Raw genomic sequence first — 21,752 nt, 5'->3', positions numbered from 1 at the left:
TCCCTAAATCTCTCTATGAGAGGTTCTGGATTAGAGATTTGACCTTAGTGTTCCTGTGTGAGAAGTATTTGATTTGATAATACTCAGCAGCACTTACAAGGAGGTAAGTACTAGACAAACTGTAAGTGGACCTTCATTACCTGCGAGGCATGTTCTGCAGTTAATGGAACGTACGTTTTTATGGATTAGGAAACATTGGTGAAAATTTTAGCAAGTGCATATTTTTGGAAATGTTTAACAATATGCATTAAACCTGTCCTAATGTGTTTTATACCCCACCTCCTATAGAATGTAAGCTCGATTGAGCAGGTTCCTCTTCAACCTATTGTTCCTGTAAGTTTATTTGTAATTGTCCTATTTATAGTTAAATCCCCTCTCATAATATTGAAAAGCGCTACGGAATCTGTTGGCGCTATATAAATGGCAATAATAATAATAATAATAACCTATAAACAATGTGTGCCTTTTTAGACATAGGATTTCTCTTTAACTTATGAAGAAGATAAAGGTGCTTTATACTCACTTTTTAATATACTTATACTGAACAAAATTATAAACGCATCACTTTTGTTTTCCCCCCATTTTTCATGAGCTGAACTCAAAGATCTAAGACTTTTTCTATGTACACAAAATGCCTATTTCTCTCAAATATTGTTCACAATCTGTCTAAATCTGTGTTAGTGAGCACTTCTCCTTTGCCGAGATAATCCATCCACCACACAGGTGTGGCATATCAAGATGCTGATTAGACAGCATGATTATTGCACAGGTGTGCCTTAGGCTGGCCACATTAAAAGGCCACTCTAAAATGTGCATCTTTGTTACACAGCACAATGCCACAGATGTTGCAAGTTTTGAGGGAGCGTGCAATTGGCATGCTGACTGCAGGAATGCTGACTGCAGGCATGCTGTTGCTTGTGAATTGAATGTTTATTTCTTTACCATAAGCCATCTCCAAAGGCATTTCAGAAAATTTGGCAGTACATCCAACCAGCCTCACAACTGCAGACCAGGTGTAACCACAGCAGCCCAGCACCTCCACATCCAGCATCTTCACCTCCACGATCGTCTGAGACCAGCCACCCGCACAGCTGCTGCAACAATCGGTTTGCATAACCAAGGAATATATGCACAAACTGACTGTCACGCCACTCCTTAGCTGATTTGCCCTCGTGCAGTACTCATACTCACCACTGTTTCTGTTTGGCACTGTTCCTCATTTCTTTTCATTTAGCACTTCACCTGGTCCTTGTTTAGCACCTATTTAGTTTGGGTTCTCCCCTCACTCCTGGCCAGATCATTGTTTCTTGTCTCCTGTTTCCCCGGTTCCTGGTTTCCCGTGATTCTGGCTCCTGCCTCCTGGCTCCTTGATCCTGCATACTGTTCTTTGTTCCTGTGTTCTCCTGGTCTTCATCCTGTGTCCTCCTGGTCCTTCGTTGCTGTGTCCTCCGATCCTGTGTTCTGGTTCCGTGATCTCTGCTTTATTTCCAGTGATCCTGACCCTGCAGCCTGGTTCATTTATTTTGCCTTTGGTCTTGCTTCCTGGTATATCTGCCTTGTGATCTTTGGAACTGTGTCCTACCTATTACTAGTGGTGCCTGCACAATCCTGCCTTCATACCAAAGGACTATTTAAGTATTCACTGCCAGCACTATTCATGCTTATCCTATATTGTTATATACATTTTGTTCTGTGACTTTGTATATATTTATTATGTTGTTTTGTTATCTTTTTGTACTTTGATTCTCTTTAATATATATTTCTTTATTTGCACTATTCATTGTGTCTTTTGCATTTATTCTTTGCTAAATTGGTTCCTACATTTAAAGGGATAGTGCTGTCTCTGGGCAGCACCCCTTCATGCCCATGACACTGTCTCAGGGAAGCTCATCTGCATGCTCATCTTCCTCTTCGGGGGTCTTGACCTGACTGCCGTTTCTAAGTCGTAACCGACTTGAAACCGTCTCAGGGAAGCTCATCTGCATGCTCATCTTCCTCTTCGGGGGTCTTGACCTGACTGCAGTTCGTAGTCGTAACCGACTTGAGTGTGCAAATGCTCACATTCTATGGCGTTCTCTTCATGGATGAATCCCGGTTTTCACTGTACAGGGCAGATGGCAGACAGCGTGTATAGCGTCGTGTGGGTGAGCGGTTTGCTGAGGTGCATTTTATTGATGGCATTTTTTTTTTTTTCAATTCTTTATTTTTGGAGTGACATTGGTATATCTGCGTATAGCACAATACAAGTTACATGACAAGTTCCTCTGGGTACATTGGTTTGGGTACAATTGGCACTGGAACATACCGTGTCCGCGGTTTAGGTATATTTTCTCAGGTTTGTTAGTGTTGGCTAAATGGTGTCACAGTTATACATTACATACATTGTACATAGAAATAGTACAGTGAGAAACGAAAATATTTAAGAAAGGGAACAACAAAAAGAAAACATATTAAAGGTGCACGATATAGAGGTGCATAGTTAAACTTGATTAAACCATGTAGCATCCAGCCCGGATGGTCGAGCCTCGTAGCCCAGACTTGTGCTCCGAGTGTGGGGTATCCACTCATGTAACATCAAACACTGCTCGTTGGCTGGACACTTAATTAGTAAGTCCTCTCAATGTTGTGGATGAGTAGACGTAGTCTGTTGCCCCTCATCCTCTCCATTATAAATAAACAGAGGGGGGGGGGAAGGATAGGCTAGGAGGGGGGGTAGGAGGGGATTCTCATGGTGAGAGTCGGAGCGCCTTGTAGGAGGTGGTTCCCTTTTTACCAGTCAAGTGTGGTATCGGTTGAAGGCATTGTGTCAGTGGGGTGGTCCTAGTATGGTCTACTTATGATCCCCAGTCACCAGCCATCCACATTTCCCAGATTTTTTCGTAGGATTTTATATTACCTCTCACTCGTGCTGTGAGGTCGTCCATAACCCGTATGTCCTTTATTTTATGAATTACTGCGGCCACCTGGGGGATTTCTGGTTTAAGCCATGCCTGTGCCATGGTAAGTCTGGCCGCTAACGTGATTTTATGAAGCAGTTTTTGTTGCTTCCTAGGCCAATCGTCTAGAGTTCTCGAGAGCAGGAACACCCATGGGTCTACATTTATGTGTCTATGAAATACTTGTTGCAGTAGGTTCCCTATATCTCTCCTGTAAGCCTGTGTTTTAGGGCATTCCCACCACATATGGATGTAAGTCCCCTTATGCCCGCACCCTCTCCAGCACAGGTCGTCTGGTGTTTTTCCCATGCGGTATAGTTTTGCCGGGGTCGTATACCATCTCAGCATGGTCTTGTAGGCCTGCTCTTGTTGGGTGACGCATATTGATATAGCCTTGTTCACTTCCCAGATTTCTCTCCAGTCTGTGCCCTCCAGTGTCTCATTGAGGTCAGTTTCCCACTGTGTGGTGTAGGGGAGGTTGCCCCAATCTGAGCTGTTTGTGCATAGGTGTGCGTAGAGGTTAGATATCAGCCCCTTTGGGGGATTTTCCTTGAGGCACATTCGTTCGAAACCTGTGAGTGCAGTGAGTGCAGTTATTGATGGCATTTTGAATGCACAGAGATACCGTGACAAGATCCTGAGGCCCATTGTTATGCCATTCATCCACAACCATCACCTCATGTTGCAGCATGATAATGCAAGTCCCCATGTTGCAAGGTTCTGTACACAATTCCTGGAAGCCGAAAACATCCCAGTCCTTGCATGGCCAGCATACTCACCGGACATGTCACCCATTGAGCATGTTTGGAATGCTCTGGATCGGCGTATACGACAGCGTGTTCCAGGTCCTGCCAATATCCAGCAACTTTGCACAGCCATTGAAAAGGAGTGGACCAACATTCCACAGGCCACAATCAACAACCTGATCAACTCCATGCAAAGGAGATGTGTTTCCCTGCGTGAGGCAAATGGTGGTCACACCAGATAAAGACTGATTTTCGGAGCCCCCCCATACAGTAAAACTGCACATTTTAGAGTGGCCTTTTATTATGGCCATCCTAACGCACACCTGTGCAATAATCATGCTCTCTAATCAGCATCTTGACATGCCACACCTGTGAGGTGGATGGATTATCTCGGCAAAGGAGAAGTGCTCACTAACACCGATTTAGACAGATTTGTGAACAATATTTGAGAGAAATAGGCCTTTTGTGTACATAGAAAAAGTCTTAGATCTTTGAGTTCAACTCATGAAATATGGGGGCAAAAACAAAAGTTTTGCATTTATAATTTTGTTCAGTGTAGATATACCTGGTATGTGTATGTAAGTGATATACAGCTGAATAACATAAAGAATTTAAATAAAGATTCATGTGATATTTTGGGGGAGTTTCTCACTATTGTCTTCTGTTTGAACTGTGATGTTGATTGTAGAATTCCTCTGTTTCCTACATCACTGTGGTTTATTCACTAAACACCAAATGTAGGTAATTCATAACCATATTGCAAAATGTAAAAAAAAATATTGGAAACTTTCCCCAGCCTAGCTTTCATCAGAGCTTAGCTATTTTAGCCTACATTACGCAATCTGGTTTTTAAATTCACTACAATTTGGTGTTAAATCAATAAAATCCTACTGTCTTTAACTGCATTCTGTCATTAATATCTGGCTATGCTTAGACCTACTGTACATATTCTTAGTGTTGATAGTGTACATATTTTGTATTATTCTGACACATATGACCACCAATAAGACATGGCAAGATAAGGACTCCACAAAAACCCTTGGCCTGTTGAGCTTGCAATTAAATTTATCCAAACACTATTGCTTTTTATGGAATGTGAACAGAAATCTGGGAACGTCTTCCATTTATTTTAACAGGAAAGCTTAACGTCCCATATATGTAATGCGTGTTATCTGTATGTCAATACATAATTTCATGAATCAATACCTCCAATTGATTAGGCACTTACAGCACTTAAAATACTTGTAATGCATTAAATGCCATCAGTTTACTTCCCAAGACAACAATCCTTCAAATGTTAGCAAAACAATGTGATATAGTTAGTCTGTGTATTTAAAGGGACACTCCACCAAATGTAATTGTATTTGTACAATTTGTATTGGAAGTTTAGAATGTATTAAACTAAGTAAAATAACATTTTATTTTTTTTATTGAATTTTGAATGTTGCAATACATATTAAGTTAAGATGTATATGTGGCTTGAACATTTAAGAACTAATCAGACTGTGGCCAGATCACCAGGTTCTGTTACTTCCTCCTCATATGCTTCAGACTTAATCTTGTTCATTTTATATTATGTTGTTTTAATTGTACATTTTGTTCTTTTTAAAACTTAGAATTAGCAGCCATTTGTGAACTTTATGAAGTTTAGTAAAAATCAGGGTTATTTTTGAATGGGTCTACTCTTCACAGTGAATTTCAAATTTAAGGCTAGAGCAGCCAAACTGGAAGCATTGTTGACTTTGAGAATTTTTTTTCAGTTGACTACTTTGGCCTTAAATTTTACATCCACTTTGAATTTACTATGGATTCCTAACAATTTACACATTAGTAAATTAACCTGTTGTGTAAATGTAATGGATATGTATTCATTTGATTGAAATAATTGGACATTATCGGACATATAGCATACGGTGGTAGAGTAAGCTAGGCTTTGTTACCACTCTTGGGCAATGCAGGTTATTGTTGGGAAAAAAGGTTTGACCACTCAAAGGAATATCAGAAAGAACCCACTAATATTTTTTTTTTTCAATTCTTTATTTTGGTGTTGACAGTTACATAATAGTACATATGCTTTGTTTGGCTTACGCAGAAGCCCATTGTTTATGTCATGGTAACCATCATTTTTTCCTTTTTGTATTTAGTAAAAACATGAATTTAACAAATAATATAAACTTTGTTAACATTTGTCACATAGTTGTGTATAACAGGGTTGTTTGACTCGTCATTGTTATCCTTTCCATTGATCTCACTCAATTGTGTGTAAATTCCCCTGAATCATGTGTCGAACTGTTCCCATGGTTCCCAAACTTTTCGGTAGGTGGATGTGGTGTTTCGCACTTGGGCTGTCATCCTGTCCATCAGACAGTTGTCTCTGATTTTCGTCCGTACAAGTGTGATAGGTGGGGTGTCTATTTTATTCCAGTGTTGCGCTAAAGCCCTGCGTGCTGCCAGGATCAGTGAGTTTAGTAATTTTTGGTTGTGTTTGTCTAATCCTTCGGTCGGTCTGGACAGGAGGCAAGCCCATGGGTTTGCGGTCAGTTGTTTCTGTAATATGCGTGAGTTTTGGTCTGTCACCTCCTTCCAGTATTGTCTAACCTTGGGGCATTGCCACCACATGTGGATGTAAGTGCCTTTTTCCCCACATAGTCTCCAGCATGTGTCTGATGGGCTCAAGCCCATATGGCATTGTTTTGTCGGGGTGGTGTACCACCAGAATAGGATTTTGTACATTTGTTCCTGCAAGGTGGTGCATATGGAAATCTTGGAGCTTGCTTCCCATATGTCTCGCCACTCCTCCCCCTCTAGCTTCTCTCCCAGATCCGTTTCCCACCTGTCTGTGTAGGTTAATGTACCCCATTCTCCTGACTCCTCCCCTATATGATTATATAGTGTTGTTATCATTTTCGTGGGCATGTGTTCCTGAAGGCACATGCGCTCGAAAAAGGTTTTGCGTTTGTGTATTGCTGTTCTGACCTCCGTGGTTTGTGCGAAATCTCGGATTTGAATGTATCTGAAGAAATCATGGTTTGTCAGGGGTGCTAGAGTCTTTAGTTGGTCAAAGGTGATTACCTGTTTGTCTTGGTAGAGATGAGTATATCTGTGTGTCCCTGTGGCCTTTTATTCTTTTAAAAGCTGTTGTGCATAGTCCCGGTGGGAACGCTCTATTGCGCAGTATCGGTGTCATGGGGGAGGGGTTGTTCATGAGTTGGTATTTTATGGCTGTTTTGTCCCATATGTCTATTGAGTTTAGAATTGCTGGGCAGGTGGTTTTGAGAAGCACCCTGTAGTTTTTGGGGGTCCATATGAGTAGTTGTGGTGGGTCCTCGCCCATGAGGGTGGTTTCTATATCTACCCATTGATGTCGGCCCTCAGGGCTGTGCCAATGTGCTATTTGCGTTATCTGTGCTGCTAGATAGTAGTGGTATAAGTGTGGTAGTCCCAGGCCTCCCCTCCACTTTGGGTTGTATAACACCGCCATGGCTATCCGGGGTCTTTTTCCCTGCCATATAAACTCATCTATTGCCTTTTGGATTTCGGCTATATCCCTTTTTGTGACTTTAACGGGTAATGCTTGGAATAGGAAAAGGAGTCTGGGCAGGACATTCATCTTTATTGAGTGTAATCTTCCTATCCAAGTAATTGGCTTGTCTGACCAGTTCTCCAAATCTTTTTTCAGTTTGTGTATTAGTGTTGTGTAGTTGAGCCTGTATAGCATGGAATGGTTTTTTGTTAATTGTATCCCTAGGTACGTGAATTGTTCTTTGCCCATTTTAATTTTGTATGTGTTGGTTAGATGAGTGTTGTCCTCTTCTGTGTTGTGGAATGAGAGTGCCACCGATTTGGTGAGGTTCACCTTGTATCCCGACACCTCGCCATACTCCTGTAGGAGCGTATGCAGGTGTGTCATTGATTGCTTTGGATCGGATAGCGTGAGCAGAACATCATCTGCGTACGCCGCCACTTTGTATTGTTTTGTGCCTACCTGTATCCCTTTGATGTTAGGGTCTTTTCTGATGGCTTGCAGCATGGGTTCTAACACCATCGCGAAGAGGAGCGGGGATAAGGGGCAGCCCTGTCTCATTCCGTTACTTACGCTGAAGGGTGTTTTTTGGGCACCGGTGATAAGTGTTTGGGCTTGTATGTCTGTGTAGAGTGCTGTGGTAGCTGTTATGTAACGTTCTGGGAATCCCTGCTTTTCCATGAGTCGGAACATAAAGGACATTGTACCCTATCAAATGCCTTCTCTGCGTCCAGCGACAGGGCCAGTGATGGGGAGTAGGTCTGTTTCATGTGCCATAATAAGTCTACCCCTCTATGGGTATTTTCGTATAACTGTCTGCCTGGAATAAAACCCACCTGGTCTGAGTATTAGTTTAGGCAGCAGTGAAGTGAGTCTCGTTGCCAAAATTTTAGCGAATATCTTTAGATCCGCCTTGATAAGGGAGATTGGTCTATAGTTGGCGGTCTGAGTGGCGTCTTTGTTGGGTTTTGGCAGCAGCACTATGTTTGCTGTGGCCATGTCTCGGTCGGGGGTTCCCCCTGTCATAAAATGATTATAAAGTTTGGTCAGCTGTGGGATCAGCTCTGTTCTAAATGTTTTGTAGTATTGAATATCGTAGCCATCGGGGCCTGGGGCTTTATTGCCTTTGAGTATTGAAATCGCTGCTGCGATTTCCTCTGGCGTGATCGGTTCCTTTAAGAGGTCGGCTTCTCCCTCTGATACTGTGGGCAGATCAGAGTGGTTGAGGAAGTTCTCTATGTTTGTCAAGTGTTGGTTTAGTTCGCTGTCACTGCGAGGGGAGTGGTTATACAGGTTACTGAAGTAGCTAGTGAACTCCTCGTTGATGTCTTTAGGTGTGCTAGCTGTAGTGTTAATATGTGTCTTTATGGTCGTGATTGGCCGAAATCCGGGCCTGGGTTTCAGGGTCCTAGCCAATAATGTGTCCATTTTGCCTGCTTTTTCATAGAAAAAGCGTTTGGACCACGTAAGGGCCTTGGTGATCTCGCCTATGGACATTTCTTTCAGGGCATGTCTAAGATCCTGAAGTGTTTGAAGGTTAACTGCGGTAGGGTCCTGTTTGTGTCTAGTTTCTGCTGTCCGTAGGTTAGTCTGTAATTCTAAGAGCTGTTTCGTTTTAGTTTTCTTTTTGTGGGTCGCTATTTTAATGAAGTGACCTCGCAGTACTGCCTTATGTGCTGCCCATAGTGGTGTTGGGCCAATATCTCCCCCTCGTTAGTGGTGAAGTAGTCTGTTATAGCTTTTTTGGTGTCATTGAGTATGGTTTCGTCCTGCAGGAGGGACGTGTTTAATTTCCATGTCCAGCTACTGTGGTGCTGTATTTTGGTCAGGGTCACTGTTACCGCTCCGTGGTCTGACCATGTGATGCTATGTATTTCTGTTTGGCTCAATTTGGACATTCCAGCTCCGTTTAGGTATATGTTGTCTATCCTTGAGTATGTGTTGTGTGGTGCTGAGTAGTATGTGTAGTCTTTTGTGTGTGGATGTTGTATGTGCCAGGCATCTAGTAGCCCTGTGTGTGTAAGAAAAGCGTTGAGCAGTTTGTCTTGTCTCCCCCCCCCCCCATGCGAGCGAATCGTTCCTGGTTTGCCACTCCTGTCTATTGCCGGGCAGGGGACCGCGTTGAAGTCCCCCCCCATCACCAAAATGGCACCTGTGAGGTGCATTAGTAGTGCTTTTAGAGATTCCCAGTATCCTGTTTCAGGAGTGTTGGGAGCGTATATATTTACTATATGCATCTTTGTGGAGTGTATGGTGCCAGTAAGAGCTAAATATCTGCCCTCTGGGTCTATGTGTGCTTTAGTCAGGTTAAACGGGCATCGTTTGTGTATCAGGATGGCCACTCCTGCTTTTTTCCTCAGAGCCCTCGCTTCGTGGACTGTGTTGTATATATGATTTTTCAATTGTACACGTGCCGACCTGGGTAAGTGGGTTTCTTGTATTAGAGCGATATCCGCTTGTTTAGCCTTAATGTCTCTGTGTAGGATTCTGCGTTTGTTGGGTGTGTTTAAGCCCTTGGCATTTATTGTCAGGATGTTCAGAGTCATGGAATCGGTCGTCTGATATGCGGACCGTGTGGGTGTAGCCACCAGTGATCTAGTGTTGGGTGGGGTGGGTGCTGCGAGAGGTCAGTCTCTTTCATTTGTTTCGTGTCTTCTTGTGGCTTTGTGACATCATTAAAAACAGTTAAAACATTAACATCAATATCAATTACATAACAATAAACAGATTTGTATATATACAGTTGTACATTTTCCCTGGTCTTACAAGTCGCCAGAGTATATGGCGAGCGTACACCTGACTCACGGGTTTTTCTGTTAATACCCGGTTAGGTGCGGGTGCTCCTTGCATTCTTCGAGCCCTGGTGTCGTGAGCCCCGTGTCTGGTTGTTTGTCCCCCCCTCTGGTAGTTTTAACTTGTGGCCCTTCCCCCCCCCTTTCACCCCTGATCATCGTATGGGTGGGTACCCCTTCCCTCCTCCCCTCCCCCCCCCCTATCCTTCTGTTGTATGGTCTGTGTGTTGTGCCTTCTATTGTCCGTTCCCGCTACCAACTGGTTATAAGCAGTAGTGGTTGTAGGATGATCCCCTCCCTCTACTTGTTCTTCCCTAGGGAGTGTTGTGTAACCTCCACTCGTAGTGAGTGATTTTTCGTCTCTTATACTAAATGGCCTATATTGCCTTTCACTTTATAGGTCGGAGTAGGGAATGGCTCTCTGGTGTCTATATGTCCCTTACTCATTACTCATCGTATTTACATAATTTGTTACATCCACATTACCCTTCCCTGTATTTTTTTGTTTGTGCTACATACCGTTGTTTTTTGGGTATCAGGGTATAGGGTATCGGGTCTCGGGTATAGGGTCCCCCCCGAATCTTTAAGTCCTTCCCTTTAGGGAAATATGAGCGGTACTTAGCTGCGGTACATAGCTGCGGTCTGTACCAAATCGGTCTCTGTGTCCCTAGTTGTAATGTTATTGTGTCCGCCTTGCCTTCTTGTGACCTAGGCGTCGGTCCATTCTCTTTGAAGAGTTGTGAGTTCTGGCATCTGGTCCGTTTGCAGGTTGAGGGTTGGTGGGGGTTCAATGCGGAGGTTGCGGAGAAAGCGCTGTGGGTCGTTCCCGGGTAAGAGGGTGTGTGTGGCTCCCTCCTTGAAGGCCACCAGCTTGAAGGGATGGCCCCACGTGTATTTTATTGTGTGTTGTTGTAATATCGCCGTCAGTGGTTTCATGCTTTTCTTCTCTGTAAAGTCGTCGGCAACAAGTCTTGGTATGCCGTGATGATTGCGCCCTGGTATTGCAGAGTATTTTGGCGTGTGTATTGCATGACCGCCTCTTTTGAGGAGTAATAGTGGAACTTGATAATAATGTCCCTTTGCGGCATCCCCTCTGCTCTTCGGGCACGCAGAGCCCTGTGCGCCCTGTCTATCGCCCATTTGTCTTTGGGAATATCGGGTATAAGTTGGTGAAAGAATTGCTCCATTTTCCTTACCAGGGGGCCTTCGTTTTGCTCCTCCGGTATGCCTCTCAGTCTGACGTTGTTCCGGCGGGAACGATTTGCCAAATCTTCTATTTCCAACTCTAGGTCGGTGATTCTTTTTTCTGTAGCTTGTGAGTGGGCCACTACTTGATTATGGGCCTGTGCTGCAGCGTCAGCTCTGGCTTCCAGTGTTGCCGTCCTGGTGCCCAGAGCGTGTATCTCTGCCGTCAGTGCTTGTGTGCTTTTGGAGATCTCCCCTGCCAGGTAGTGTCTGACCTCCGACAGCTTGTTTAGGACGCTGGCTATGTCCGACTGAGCATGGCTGGGAGATTCCGGGTCTGTTGTGACTGCCGGTGAATGATGCGGGCTGCACCGGCGGCCATCTTGTGCGGCCTGTGAGCCTCGTGGAGAGGTGAGCATGTCGGCCACCGATACAGCGGCTTCCCTCTGCTCACCTTTTTTCTTTCGCTGTGATTTGACTCCGGACTGTGCCCCTGACATTTTGGGGGTAATTTAGCTGAGTTTGGGGGCTCGATGCTGCTGATAGTGGGTAGATTGCGCTCGGATGCTGCGGAGCTCACAGACTACACGTCCATCTTAGTCTGCAGTCTGGCCACGCCCCCTGAACCCACTAATATTTTTAATGAAGCTTTAAGTATGGGAACCATTAATAATAGTGAGTATAAATTTATTTTATCAGCCCCTGATATTGACCCAATATTTCATTTATTTGCCCAAGGTGCATAAAGACCCTACAAAGACCCATGGCAGATCTATTACGTTGTCTGTAGATTTGGTTAAGTATCCACTATCGAGACATATAGATTTTCACCTACAGAGGTATGTTAAACAGGTACCCTCTTATATCAGGGATTTGCGTCATCTATTGCAACTCTTGTTGGACATTAAATGGAACCTTTATATGGTTAACAATCAATGTAAGTGCCCTTAATATTAATATATAACATAGATTTGGTTTAGAATCTGTCAGACATTACTGCTTTACTGGTCCTTTACTTACAGAATCACAAGCCAATATTCTGATGGACTTTGTTACATATATATTAAAACATGGTATTTATTTTATCAAAACATTTTATTTGCAAATAGAGGGAACAGCAATGGGGGCAAGTTTGAGCACCTTCGAGCATCAGTTATTTTGAAGAATTGTATGTTTGGCATAACAACTCATGGAGGTGCAAGCTGGCCTTCTATCCCAGCTTTATTAATGACATTTTGGTTATTTGGCATGGGAACACTGAAGAGCTGGGTCGCTTTATTTATTGATTAAATTATGGTAATAGTAGTAGTAGTATTGAATCCTTGATTTATTACTGAGAGATGGAAACAAAAGAGTGATAACTTATACCAACTAAAAGCCAAAGGATGTAAATGGCTATCTTCACTTTAATATTGCATATCATCCCCTTAATAACAGAATAACAGCATTCCCTGTGGGAAGATTAGGGTATAATTGCACTTCAGTCAGTGATTTTGAAAGTTTGCTGGACAAAGACAATCCATACCAATTAGTATATAGAACAGGGTAGGCACCTTCAGTACACCAGATGTAATAGACTGCATCTCCCACGATGCTCTGCCAGTATTATGGCTGTAAGAGCATTATTGGAGATGATGTCCACGACATCTGGAGTGCCAAAGGTTGCCTAGTGCCTACACCTAATATAGATAATTTATTAGAGCAAGGAAGACTTATAGAAGCCCATAATTTGGGAAGAGAACAATGGTTTACAAAATAGTAACTACATCCCCACATCTGACATTGTACATAGAGTGTTCAAAATGTATGAGACCACAAACAGGAATAGAACTAATAATAGGGTGAAGAACATAAAAATAAGAACAAAAATAATAATAAAAATAAAGATAAGGGTAAGAGTGATGGAATTACTGGTAAGAATATATCCAATAACAGCATGGACCCAGTCTTTGTGACCAAGTTTAACGTCAGGAATGATGGTATTATGATGATATTACAGGGATACTCTATAAATATTGGCCAATCCTGATGAGTGATCCGTGGTATTTTTTAAATTTTTCTGATGCAACTTTCAGGAGAGGGATTAATTTGAAGAATATACTGGCTCTAACTAACTTAAAATAAAGTGTTCATAGAGTTCTGGATGCCCAGAGACAAGCAGGTAATTATAGATGTGACTTTTCTAAGGGTACTACTTGTAGACGTATTGTACATGGGGACACTTTTTGTACTACTGGAGCATACCCCGGCATGTTGTGATCCACAGGATTACTTGTACTACTCCCTTTATGGTTTATTTATCTTTACCCTATGGATTACAGTATATCAGACAAACATATAGAGCTCTTAAGAGAAGATTCATGGAACAATTCAGTGAACAATAGCAAATCTAAGACATCTGTTGCTGTACATTTTAGAACTTGTGAAAATGGTGATTAAGGGGGCCTTATAGTTAAGAGGTTAAAATGGGCTCCACCCACTTCTGATATGCAATCTAGACTTTAGAATCTTCTCAAATCAGAGTGATGCTCAATTTATAAATTATGTACTTTATCCCCTGGCAGGCTGAATAAAATGTTAGGGTTTTTTTTATATTTTTAGCTCACTTTAGTAGACTTTACCATTTTTTTCTGGTTAGTTTCTGTTAATTCCCATTTTATCTTTTATGTTTTAAAATATATATTATATTTTTTTTTTTTATTCATTTTTGTAATGTAGTTTTTTTTTGTTTGTATTTTCTATTTTATTTGCTACATGTAATATTATATTTTATATTGTTGTGGTCCTATTATTTGTTGTATAATGCTGCTCAGAGACCTTGTGTTGCATTATTAAATAAAATACAGCCACTATGCTTATTTAGAATATAGTTGACAATACATCAGATATAAACCATTTTTTGGGTATTTGCTGTGTTATTATGTATTAGTTTGATTTTAGGATATACGTCCTTTTAATTTTGCACTAGAGTGATAAAATTGTTTCAGAAGTGAATTGCTTTATTGAAAAGCATGCTCTCCTCAGCAACCACCCATAATCATATGTCATCATATGAACCTGGTTTCTGTCAGAATTACATCCCCTTAAGTGACACGTTTAGCCCTGTCCAATAATAAATGATCCAGTTATACGGCTGTTGAATTTCAGGTACCTTTTGAAGTTTGGAGCTCTGTTTCAGCTCCAATTTAACCAACACAAAAACATACAAAAAGCATTGAAACTGATAATATCTAAATGTGTCCTGTCCAATTATTATATTAACATAAGCTCCAGCAGATCTACATGCTTACTGGAGGTATTAACAGTGGTTATGAAAAAAGGAACAAGCGCTCTCCAATGGAGACCAAAATGTCAGGTATCTGTTTGTTTTGTGTTTTATAATTTTTATTTATAAGATTACAAAGCAGTAGAAGATAACCACAATAGGACTGTTACAATCACAATATTCAGATCATAACTTGGCATCTGTTTTAACCGTAGGGATTTTTAACTGTTATGTGTGCCACTCATTGTATCATTCTAAATTGTAAGCTCGTTTGAGCAAGGTCCTCATCAATCTATTGTTCCTGTAACATTTTGTAATTCTCTAATTCACTGTTAAATTCTGCCATTTGAAATTTTGTAAAGCACTGCAAAATATGTTTGCTCTGTACATATACCAATAATAATAATAATACTAAGTTGGGCTGGTAGGGTTGAGGAAATGTGTTTAATTACAGTTTATTGTGGGGTTCATTTATAGAAATTATTCTTATTAGTTTGTTTGTTATAATTCTGTGTTTTGTTGCATTTGATGAAACAACAAATGTAGGTTTTTAATAACATTCGGTCATTGTGATAGGATAGTCGGCCTGGTTAAACTACGTGTGAAATATTCACACAAAATGCATAAGGAGGTGGGAATTTTTTTGTATGCCTTACCCCAGTTGCACTGTGAAGAACCTTTTATTAAGGTTAAACTTTATTTGGAGTACATTTTTACATCCTGTAAGCTTCTGTGGAGCCAACATTAATCTTCATGTAGGCTTGGTTATGACTGTGCTGTATTACGGGGTAACTACGACATAAAAAAAAATGTTTTGTTGATTTTCCAAGTTAACTTGCTATAAATAAACTCTACCTATTGATACATAAAGACTGCATATTTTAATACACAGTTACTATTTGATAAATTTAACTGACTGAAACCCCCCCAAAACGAAACGGTAAATGTGCAAAAGTTGGAGAACCCTGTCATTCAGTAGTTGGTAACACCAAATTGCCCATTGTAGCAACCTAATAGCGTTTCAATTATTGCTTTAGGAATTGTCCCCACTCTTCAATATGTGAGACTTGAAATTTAGAAATATTGAACTATCTCCCATTGATTTTCAGTAATATCTAGGTCTGGGAACGGGAAGGTAATTTTAAAACCTTATTTTCTCATTTCTTGAAGTAGTTCATAATTGACTTAGAGGTGTGTTTTAGATCATTGTCTTTTTGGAAAATTCAACTCATTGACAGTTTCATCATTAATTATGAGACATCAGCTTTCAGGATTAGATGATATTTACTAGAATACATTCTTTTTTTTCTACCTTTACAATATTTCCTGTGCCACGAACAGCCTCACCTAAAACCCAAAGCATAATAGATCTACTCATACTCATGCTTAACAGTTGACGAGATGTTATTTTCTTCAAATGCTTTTTTGCTAATAGCATTCATTTCATCACAGGCATTACCGAACGAAAGTCAGGAAACATTATTGATTATCACTGGTGCAGGATTTTAATATTTCCCAGAAAGTTGTAATGCAATCCACTCATGAATGTGAGTTTAAAAAGTGTGTGGGTCTTATAATGAAATGCTGGTAATGTATTACAAATATAAAAGTATAAAAAAACTCTATATACAAATATTAATATTTATTTTAAACTTGATTTTAAAAAATGCATTCTCAAACTTTTCGGCGTAGTACCCAATAAAATACCTTATTATATTGATGTAAATTACATTCCAACTAATTTGTCTCACACTATAATGTTAGACACTGTTAGACACTGTAATCGTTTATCTTACCTAGTGCTTATGGTTTTTTGGCATTTAATGAATCCTTTTAATCGACCAACTTAACTTTTAAGTTCAAGACCTCAGATCTTCAGCAGATGTGCAGCCATGTAAAAGAAACTAAACATATGCTTCTAAGCTGTTATTTTTTAATTGGTGATAAACAGTGCAAGATTCTCCGAGTGGTATATATCACACTTGGGAACATAGTCTTCCTTGCTTGAACTTTTGCAACACTGCTCATAAAGAAAGTCGTGCTGTCTGAAAGACCATGTATTGACTTGTCTACGGGAGAAAATTACAATGTTAAGACATAGCAATGATGTAGTGATAACAGTGTTAAGCAGGTAACTGTGCTATGAAACTATGCCTTTATCTCAGAACCATACTTAGCTCATAAACAGAATGAATCCTGCTTCTAAACGCCTCAAAGGAGGTGAAGTGTGAATGATAGAAGGAAACGCCTTTCAAAAAGACAGGTCTTTAGTTTCTGTCTGAAGCAGAGAGAAAGTTATCAGTAATATCATTGATTTTGTTTAATAATATAAACTTACATAGTGCATTTAATTGGACTTAAAGCTCGTACTGGCTTATCAAATCATTAGCTTTATACCAGATCCCCATTAAAGAAATATATTTAAATAAAGACATAAATTGTAGTTTGTAGCCTAATGTATGATGCCAGAATAAGGGTACAACAATATTTTTTTGTTCCTGTGAAACTGTTACTGATCAAAACTTACACTATGCAACAAGAACAAAACACATCATCTCATATTGTTAAGGTCCCCAAATATACTGCAGGCAGAAATTGCTTTTAAAGGCTGACTGTAAAGGTTGTGCTTAGACAGAACCTGGGATTAGGCAAGGCAGGGCCCACTGCATGTCAAAGACTTGTCAAGGCAGGACAATTATATAAAAATATAGAGGGAGCAAAACAACATTGAATATTGTATGGTTAGTCATTTAAAAGATATACATGGCATATTTATTTCAAATAATTAATTTAAAAAGTAAAAAACAAACAACAAAAAAACAAGTATCTCAGGGACTACTAAACAGTGCAAAAAATCAGGATGCAGAAAACAATTCATAAAAAAAATATAATTTATCTGCTAAATGTTTCTTTTGCCAAGAAGTCCTGTGACCAGCATTTTAGCAAAAACTATAGTGAAATACTGCTTCTGTATAGATATGTATCCAGAGCCTTTGTAACTGTACAAAGATAAACGAAGCAGCGAGGCTGCATTCAACAACCACGCGGGCACTGGCTGAAAGATGGTAAGTATGCAAACTGAGATGCTTAGCTCTCCCAGCAGTAACAAGTATTCAAAAGGACTCGGCAATAATCGCTGTGCAGTATTGTATAATTAATACCAATTGTTAGGATTGTATTAAAAGTACACAGGTAGTCCCAAAACATAAGAAAAGATAAAAATAGGTCTATGCATTTCATTTTCTCAACTTTCTCAAGACCTTTCTCAAGGCAGGATCAACATTATGTCAAGGGAATATTAAGAAGGAAGCATCAATGCTTACGTCAAGGATATGGCAAGAATGGTTTCTGGAAAGGCAGGACTTTGCAAAATTTTAACTAAATAACAGTGAGACCAGGGCAGTGCTGAACCAGAGTATCAGCAGTGCAGAATGAGGAGCACAGCAGAAACTGGGCAGGACTGGACCAGGAACATGGCAGTACTTGGCAACACTGAACATGGAACACTGGAAGAACTTGGCGGTGCAAAGCATAAACTCTGTAAGAACTTGGCAGTACTGGATCAGAAACACATGAAGGACTTGACAGCACTGGACCAGACACTTGTTAGGGATTTGGTACCATTGAAGCAGTAACATGTCAGCACAAGGCAACTGTGAACTAGTGACATAGCAAGGAACACATCAATTGACAAACATATGACAAAGATGTGAACCCAGAAAGGCAGAACATAAACAGAATCCTGAAAAAGGTTTAAATGAGGGTGAAATAATTTCATTTTAAAATGGTGATGTTTTTGGTTCAAACTTGTCACATTTGCCTCTACAACAACAATTGGTGACTGACATTGAGATTGAACAGACATTCTGCTGAAAAGCAAAACTGGGTGCGCTAGGAGAGGAGACCTCCTGAATAAGCAGAGATAAGATAAATTCTTGGACATGGAGTGAGTACCTTTACTATAAAATTGTATACTGTATGTAGATAGAGATACTGTTAGATGTATGGCCATCTGCAGTGTAAATTGGCACAATCGAAAACTTAGTAAACTAGTAACTGGCATTCCATTCAAGAACATGTATGGAAATGACATGCCACCAAACAGTGCTGGAATTGTAGCCTTGTAGATCACAAACACAATATGTTTAGGGAGCACCACGATACATTAATGAAGCACAATGTTCATGGATTTACGACATTAATTTACAGGTGTGGCCATTGAGGTCCATATTGGACAGCCATGGTTTTCTCAAATTGTGTAACAATTAAATTTTTTTATGAATCTATAAAACAATATAAACCATTTTAATGTCAATGCTGAAAACCATAACAAATATGCTATAATAATAACAAATATACATTTCTTGTATAATATACAGTTATAATAGGGTTTTAAGTTTGAAGGTTTCTATTGATAATACTGAAACCACAAGTTAAATAAAGCTGTTTTACTGAATATCTTAGCACCCCTTTTTCTCAGTGGTTGCAAACAGCAATGCCCACACCGCACTCCAAATATTTGTGAACTAAATGCCCAGTAATATTCAGTAAAGACTTTAAGTTGGCGTGACATCATTGAAAACGTAGCTGACAAACCTCTCCACTGCCAAGGTGACCTTCTGTAGTGACAGAACATAGAGAATGTATTAAACTAGTCAAAGAAGATATGTTGTAACTTTCAATCATACAGATCTTTTAACTATTGTTTAAAACTGGTCTCTCTTGTTTATTCTTATTTTATGACTCTAAGCTTCCTTTTTATGCTATCTTACTTCTGGATTCAAATTGTGACAAGTTCATTTTTGCACAGTATTGTAAGGTTTCTAAATCAATATGCTTCCTATTGCCATTACTGAACAGTTTGGGGCTTTGCGGCTAGCTAGCATGACAATAGATGCACAGCCTGGAACAAGGTTTAGTTAATTAGAGTCAATCAATCCAAACTTTGCTAAATTATTCATGTGAAACAATAGTATAATGAACTAAACTCTGCAAGATGATTGGGAAATAGAAATTATCACACCCTGATAAATTAAATGTGACTATTTGAGAGTAAACCCATTCTGCTAAACAATTACCTAGAGAGTAGAAGGGAAAAGGTGAATAAGCATTACATAGTAAATATAACAAACAAACACTGCTGTCAAGAGCTAGTTTTACAGAGAGGGCTTATCTTAATAAGAAATGAATTGTCCATATTCACTAACAAGAATAAAGCACTGCTCTGCAATGACAGCTTGTCACCCATTTACTTAGAAAAACATTGTCCAGCTCTCTTCTCAAGGGTTCTTATCCTGACAGACATTTCATATATTTCCAATTAGCAATCAGTTATTTTTAGGTACATTTTATTATCTGTCTGTCTACCTAGTTCTTTATCTACACACATACAGACACAGATGGACAGACAGACAGATACAGATGGATGGATAGACAGACACAAACATACACACATTTTAGAAAATACCCTGCATGGTGTTCCATTAGATATATATATATATAATTTATATTGCAGGTTGGATACAATATAGTCATGAGGGTTTACATGGTCAGCCATAGAGTTCATTTGAACAGCAGCAAACATGGTTTAACATGTGTCACTGTCTAACATGTACCATAATAACACTATACATGGGATAACAACACATGACATTATAGACATTGTTATTGGTTCATAACCTTTTTGGACTGGTACCCAAAATATGTACATGGCAATATCTTGTTGATGATCCATTCTTAAATTTCAGAATTTCCTCAGTGACCCATTATTCAACTCCATGCTAAATTATTTAGTATACAGCAAAACATATTCATGAAAGTTTTCTCAGCCTCAGAAGAGTCAAGAGCCTCCTGGAAGATTTATGCAGCATTATCACAGCTGATGTAGGCCAATTCCGTGAAGTGACAAATGGGGTCTTTGAAAGACTCTACAACACAGAGCTCACCAACATGAACAACTCCACAAACAGGATAGAAGAAGATGGAGGAATGTGCAGGTTCGGGGCATACCAGATAGTGCGGATAATGCTGAACTTCCTCACCTATTCAGGCGGCTGCTTACTTATCTATTTCCCATGAAACAAGCAAAGTTAAAGAGCTTGGAAGGTTGCTATTGTATCTCCAAGTCACTTACTGCATCTGCACCAGTGAGCAACGATCATGTAGTTTGTTTTCAGCACAGTAAGGATAGGAATTACTTAATGAATGATATATGCAATTCCCCCATTTAAGTTTGAGTACTGCTCGCTTACACTCTTTCTGGACCTCTACAGTGCCATCCTATAATGGTGACCCAGGAACTCATTGCACACATATGGCCCTAAACATTGGGTGCCTCGAGATGCTTGGTGATTCCCTGGGACATTGGTACACTGAAAGTTCAAAAGGCTTCATAAATAGTCTCTATACACGATGCTTGGGCTGGCTCCTGCCAAAAGTACCCCACAACTGGCTGAGCGCTCCCTGTAACAATCACGAAAAGCACCAGACAAACAGTTGTAATCAAAATTATGCAACCACCATTGAAAATCTGATTTATTGTCAAAAGTTACAGACTTTCAACAAATAAAACAAAAGCAATTAAAATAGCTCAACACAAGGTATGCTTCAAGTGGTTTCCCCAAATTCAACTTTGTACTTAGTACTTTGTAGAGTACCATTTTGCTTTTATGACCTGCTGCAAATGAGATGCATAGCCAGACACCATTGAGCAATGTATTTCAGTTCAGTAATATTCTTGGTTCCTCATGCTGCAACCACCTACTTCAAATCCCATCAGAGATTTTCTATGGGTTTCAAGTCAGGTGACTGTGATTGCCACTGTACAATTTTCCAGGACATCTTCTGCAACAAAGCTGTGGTGGACTTTGAGGTATGCTTATTGGAAGATCCAATGATTAATGAGCTTCTGCTTCCTTACAAACAGCATTATGTTTTCTCTTAGGACTTCCTGATACTTAAATGAATCCATGTTGCCTTCCACATGCTGCAGGTTTCCAGTTCCAGAGGATACAAAGCAGCCCCAGAGCATCACTGAATCATCACCATGCTTAACTGTAGGCAGTGTTCTTTATAGCATATGCTTCATTCTTCTTCCTCCAGACATACCACTAATCCATTGGGCCGAAAAGTTCCAGTTTTGTTTCAATGCTCCATAGAACAGAATGCCAAAAATTCTGTGGCTTATTTATATGATTTTGAGCCAATTGGAGATGACTTTTCTTGTGCCTTTAGGTCAGTAGTGGTATACATCTTGGAGTTCTGGCATTGACCTTCTACGTTTAGTACATGCCTGTTACGACCAAA

Source organism: Pelobates fuscus, chromosome 4 (assembly GCF_036172605.1).
Source record: "Pelobates fuscus isolate aPelFus1 chromosome 4, aPelFus1.pri, whole genome shotgun sequence".
In the NCBI taxonomy this organism is placed as follows: domain Eukaryota; kingdom Metazoa; phylum Chordata; class Amphibia; order Anura; family Pelobatidae; genus Pelobates; species Pelobates fuscus.
This window is presented reverse-complemented; position numbering follows the sequence as displayed.